General features: G+C 40.8%; 1 long non-coding RNA gene across 1 annotated transcript in view; it reads left to right on the top strand.

The window, feature by feature from the left end:
* The window catches only part of LOC109297174, a 19,867-nt gene extending 17,701 nt beyond the window's left edge, over positions 1-2,166 (top strand). Inside the window, exon 3 of the long non-coding RNA XR_002097229.1 lies at positions 1,926-2,166. This is a non-coding gene — a long non-coding RNA (uncharacterized LOC109297174). The remainder of the gene's footprint in view (positions 1-1,925) is intronic.
* The last annotated feature ends 3,842 nt before the right edge of the window (positions 2,167-6,008 follow it).

The raw sequence follows: 6,008 nt of genomic DNA, 5'->3' as shown, positions 1-6,008 counted from the left end.
GAGGAAGGGCTAGGTGTAGGAGGAGGCAGTAGTTAAAGAAAATGAGTAGAGAGGCAAGTAGGGAATGAGAGGGAGGTGAGGGGAGAAGCAGCAGTAGCTGGGGAATGCAGGAAAAAGAGCTTGGGGACAGGATAATGTGCAGAAGGGGCAAAAAGAATGAGAGGAAAGAAGACAGCAAGGGAGAAAAGACAGAAACTGATGGGCTGTGGAAAGGATCTAAAGGGATGAAAAATGGAGTTGGGTCTGTGGTGAGTGTTGAAGCAGCAGACATGTTTCTTTGAGGAGATGTGATATGTTTTTATTAGACCAACTGAGTAGTTGGAAGAAAGTTCTCTGCAAGCTTTTGGGTGCAGTTACCCTTCTTTAGGCATAGGAAGTCTCGGCTGTTCTGAGATGCCAAGGAATGAAAGAAGCTAAAAGTGTGATAGGATGTCAGTGAGAATAAGTGTTGAAGCAGCAAGCACTAGGCCTGGAGCTGAAGTAGGGCCAGGGCTGATGTGGGGAGTGCACTGACATGAACAAAGGGCATACTGCTCTTGTACTAGTCTTCGCTTGGTTTTTATCGCTCCCTATCCTCACAAAGAAGAGCCTGCATAAATACATCCTGTTCTTTGCATAAGCAACCAGAGATCAAAACTTTCTGTTTTTCAATTAGAAAACTGAGAATTTCGAATTAAATGAAACTTTTCACACAGAATGCCTCCTTTCCAAGAATATTGCTGACTTTGCAATGAAAAAAACATAACCCCCAATATGATGTTTCAAGTGTCCGGGTTGTAGCCATATTGGTCTAAAGGAAAAATATGTGAAATATAATGTTTATTATTATTATTGTTTTCAACCATAAATATTTTAGCATTTGACTGTTTCTGCCAAACATCTTCCTTTTCCCCATGAAAGTCAAGATCCTGCCCACCAAATGAGATTTTGAACAGCTCAATCAACTCTTTTTCCCATCTCCTTGTGAATTAACATTAACAGAATTCACAGATTTGTTAGTATCTGATAGGGCCACATCATGAGTGCTTTTGCCACAGCGTCAAGCTTGCAACCTCTCAACTATCAGCCATGTACCTTAGTGCCAGTGCCACCCTAGTACCTGTCCAATCAGTTGACTGCACTTACAGCATTTCGTTTATTGCAAAATTCCTCAGAAACTGAATATAAAAATTCAATCCATAAGCTTCAAGAAAAGAGTCATTAATAAAAGCAGACAGAGCAATATCTCTGATGCAGTGTTTCAGTTTCCCTCTTGGTTTTGGTAGATGGTACTCAGATTCTATGGTCATGGGTAAACTTAGAAAAACCTAAAAGGGCAGAACTTACATGCCTTGCAACACTAAGCAATAGAGAAGGGGCTGAAAGATAGATATTGCTAGTGACCCGTATGGGAGTGTGACCAAAGCAGGTGAAATGGGCTTGTTGGTGGGGCATGCACAACAGAGTTGGGATTGCAGGCATGGTGTATAAATTCCAAATGTGACATTTTTCCTAACTCGGAGTCTGCATCCTTTTCACACTTGTCAGCAGATGGGAGTCTGGCTATATGGATATGCAGACCAAACTACTCTTCTCTACAAAAAAGTAGCTCCACCAGAAAGAAAAATGTTCCTTCTGCCCTGCTTCCCTATGCTGTTCATAATAAGAAAAGGTGGGCTCCATGTCTCATGTTGGTGCTTTCCGGGACTGCTAAAAATGTATTTAAAAGAATGTGCCGGGGGGGAGCAGACAGAAGGAAACCCATTTTGTCACACCATTCTGAATTTACCTGCAGCTTCTCAAAAGAGCGTGTGAGAGCCCCATCCTTTGATAGAAATAAAAGGACAAGAATTTAATACTGGAAAATAATTCAAGTACATAGATTTTAGACTGCACTATCAATATTTTTTAACTCTGACCTCACGATTTTTATTTTCTTTTGGCAGCTCCTCATTTCTGTCTCTTTTTTTGTGGAAAATTTCCCTGAAGGAATTCCCAGTGATGGCTCCTCAGACGACATTATGTAATACTTTGACATTTGGCATTCCCATGGTATTATCCCACCACCAATGCAGAATAAGTTGTCAGAGCATGAAATTGGTATTTTTACATATTCTTAATGTACAGATGTCAGTCTGAAAACCATTCACTAGTGTTATGATTAAATTCTTTGTTTCATTCTCTTCATATGCACAAATCTGTTTGGGTGATTTCTTTTCTTTTTTGGGGGTATAGAGGAGAGAGACAAACCTAAAAAAGTAATAATTCAACTTAATAGCTCTATCAAAAGGTGAAAGCTAACTTTAAGGCATTGTGTGCTGAATGCTAGATAGACTCATAAATCCATAGCTATACTGCTCAATTTTAGCACCTGTGTTCCTGGCATTGTAGCAAAAAGTGAACAACAAGTACCAGATGCAGAGAGGAAATATAATCAGTGACCCATTTTCTGGTGCCAAATTTATCAACATGTTCCAAATCAAATCTGCTCACAGTTTACAAGTTTGCTATTCTATGTTAATTACCGTGAAATAATGGCCTCGCCTTATGGGAGGATTAGTATATCTAAAAATGATGTACACAGAGAAAAGAAGGAAGGGTATGGAAATGGGTCTGCCTAGCGCTCCAATGTGTGTTCATTTGATTATGAGACAAAAAAGCCTAGAAGATAAGCAAAGTAACCAGTCTGGAGGCAAATAAACTAGTCCACCAAGTTCCTCCTTTGCCTTCAATACCCCTCCCAGAGAGGTGAATTATAGTAAATACATTAATGTCTGGGAGTAATATTGCTTATTACACATGAACAGCTAGGATAGGAGGACATGCTGGCTTTTATATGTCTCTGGTTTCTACCCTCATTCTTGTATGTTATTGTTCAGTTTGCCATTAAGAAGGACCTGCATTCATGTTTCAGGGGGTAAGCCTTACTCAGGCAAGTAGTCCAATTTCTTTGGTGGCACTATAGACATTATTAAGGATTACAGGGTCCTGATTTACTTAACTAAGATTCCAGTTGGTGATGATGACCTGTGATAACAGGCCCATGTATCAGAATTGACTGGTTCCATCTTTATCACAAATATCCAGAAGACAATTTATAGGCTATACATTTTAAATAATTTATGTTAATTTAAAATTATAAAAATGAATTAAAAACAGTAAGTTATGATGAGGCAGAGGGCTTCCATTTGGGGGGGGAAGGGGGCAGGGTGCTTAGGAATTTTATCCATACAGTGGCTTTGAAATCAGGTTGGTAAAAGTGGTTCAAGTCAGATTTACATTCTACTTCCAGGCAGTTTTGAGACTTAGTTTTAAAACATGGTAGATTATGGGGAGGAATTTTCCAGGGTAACCCCATTTTAGGAGCGTAATGACTGAAAAGTCCTATGTCCCACACAGACATCCAGTTTTGGCTGTACCTTCTCTTTGATGTTTGAGGTCTCCTGGCTTTAACGTTTAATGTCCTGGTGGCTGGATATACAACTTCTCTGAGATGAATTAAAATAGCTTGTTCAAGGGAAAAAAACAACAAAAATCAATCAAACAAAAAACATCTTCTGAGCACATCTTAGGTCTTCATAGAAGATTCCAAAAATGGAAATTCCTATTGAAGTGGTTTGTTCCACCTGGCAACAAGGCTATTGAATCTGCAGGCCTTATATGTAGACATCCCTCCTCACTGGAGTAAAGCCACAATCTGGAAACAGGAATGTTTAAAGGCCATCACTCATACCTCACTACCAACAAATGTGCCCAATCAGGCTCTGTGCCCTGGATTAAGGTGGCAGACCCTGCCCCTTCCTGTCCCGCCCCCAAATTCCCAGCCTTGTGGGCCAGACACCATGCATTTGTACATTTGATCCAGCCCGCAGACCGTAAGTTTGACACCCTTCTCTTGCATACGGTCATTTTTAATGGTCTTAAGTATCCATCTTTGAAACCAAATGACTCAATACCGGGAGTACAGCTGGGGCTAAGTACTGGAATACTGCTCCTGTGTAAACACCACTTCAGAGTGCCCTGTTCCCTACATTGGCTGGATCCAACGTCCACTGAAGTGCATTTAAAGTCTCCTATTGGCTTCTGTGGCCCTTGGATAGAAGCCCAGGAACACAGTGTGTGCTAGTGCCTGCCAGCCACATATATCACCCACCAGTCATGTAAGTAGGCATGAATGGCTGGGGCAGCAGCTCCAGGCACTGATGTTGAGGGGTGCAAGAATAGTCACTGCTGCTGCCACTGTGGTCCAAGGCACAGAAACTGCTTGTTACACCTCTGCTATGTGCTGCAGCCTTTGTTTTGGGAACAGTTGATAGTGACTCTAACTGGGTTGAGCAGAGCTTTTGTTTAAGCATTTAAGAAACCTGGGGAAAATGGATGAAAACATGATACGAAGACCACCCCTACCTACCTTGTTGACACCATTAGTGGGATGTGGTGTTGTCAGTCAGTCACCATGGAGTCTCTGGATATAAGTGCATGCAGTGCTACTGTCTTAGCAATAGACTCCACCTTCTATAGCTCAAAGGCTGATTGCATGGTCCAGCCAGCAGTGGGGGGCAGAGAGCCATACTAGAGCATGAATTATACTGAGATGCTTCATAACCACATTCTCCTCTTGCACTCTCCACGTCTCCTTTAGTAGTTTAAAAAACTGATGTTGAGGAATTGAATAGCTGTTTTGCCTGAATAAGGACTGCATATTAGGCCCTCCATGTAAAACGTTGCGTAAAAGCGTAAGTATTATGACCATATAATAAATTAAAAATTCCACTTATGTCCATGCCTTATCATCAAGAATGTGTCTGGCAGCATGCGTAAGTGGAAGTGCATGTGCAGTGAGTGCAAAAGGGCATTCCTGAAACTAATGGGCAATTTATATTTACTGAAGGAAATATTTGTCTTCATAAATGCAGGTATAAATTTAATCCTGCTTAGGATAAATCTAATTTACATTCCCCTCTCTTCTATGGGATTTATACTACTTCATTAAAGGCTAACATCTCAAAGGGATGTGTCTGCATTGTCAGGTCACCTATGCTTGAAGAAACTTGTACAACAATTTTACTGCAAATTTGTTTCTTCTCATTTTGCAAATGTAAAAACATGGTAAACTAGATTGTTTTTAAGCATTTTTCATTATCACTGTTTAAACTATGATATTGGGTTAGGTTCTCAGCTGGTATAAACTCGTATCACTCTGAGGATTTGACCTTTTTTTTAAAATAGGGTATCAGTAGAAAGGTGGCTTGGAAGTGTTTGTGACTGTAAGGCTAATACACACTTTCATTGGCAAGTGTTGTGATGCAGTACTCTGGTTGTGTACTAAGGGAGTGTTTTAATCTGTGCTATCATTGCTTTCTCCAATGTTCTTGATGTGAAATGTTAAGCAATTATGAAATTGAACCACTTAGTAAGTATTCACTAACACTCTACCATGTCACATTACAAACAGTTCTGGAAGGAAAAGGGAGCTGAATAAAGGAGTTTAATAAGGCCATGGCTATTGTCTACAGCAAAGGAAATAGCTGTTCATTCACCATTGCAATATTAATGGACACTGCCCCATTTCTGGGGGACCAGTTAAAAGGCTCTGCCAGGTTTGGTGCCCTACAAAAAACTTCCCAGGGGCAGAGAGTTGCTAAGCATCTGAAAGCAGGGAGAAAAGGATGGCAAAGGAAGATCTTCCCTGCTCAAGGACCCCTGCTACTCTTACTGTGTCTTTGAACCCAGCTCCATTAAGGATTGCATTTGACCTTCCAGCTACAGTGCTACACAGGAAGCTCATGTTCAGCTAACTATGTCCCATATCTGTTTCAGACATTCTGCTTCCCAAACAGAGTTTTGCTACCCGGTCAGTCTGTCCAGCATTCCTCATTCTCAAATGCCTAGCTTCATTTGGCCGTAACACAGCACATATTGTTTGCTTGTGGCCACATTGTCATGGGATCCAAACACTTATGTTTTAGTGATCAGTCCCCTTCATAGTTTCATAGTTTCATAGTTAGTAGAGTTGGAAGGGACCTGAG

Source organism: Gavialis gangeticus, unplaced genomic scaffold (assembly GCF_001723915.1).
Source record: "Gavialis gangeticus isolate Ggan-Ray unplaced genomic scaffold, GavGan_comp1, whole genome shotgun sequence".
NCBI lineage: Eukaryota > Metazoa > Chordata > Crocodylia > Gavialidae > Gavialis > Gavialis gangeticus.
This window is presented reverse-complemented; position numbering and strand designations above follow the sequence as displayed.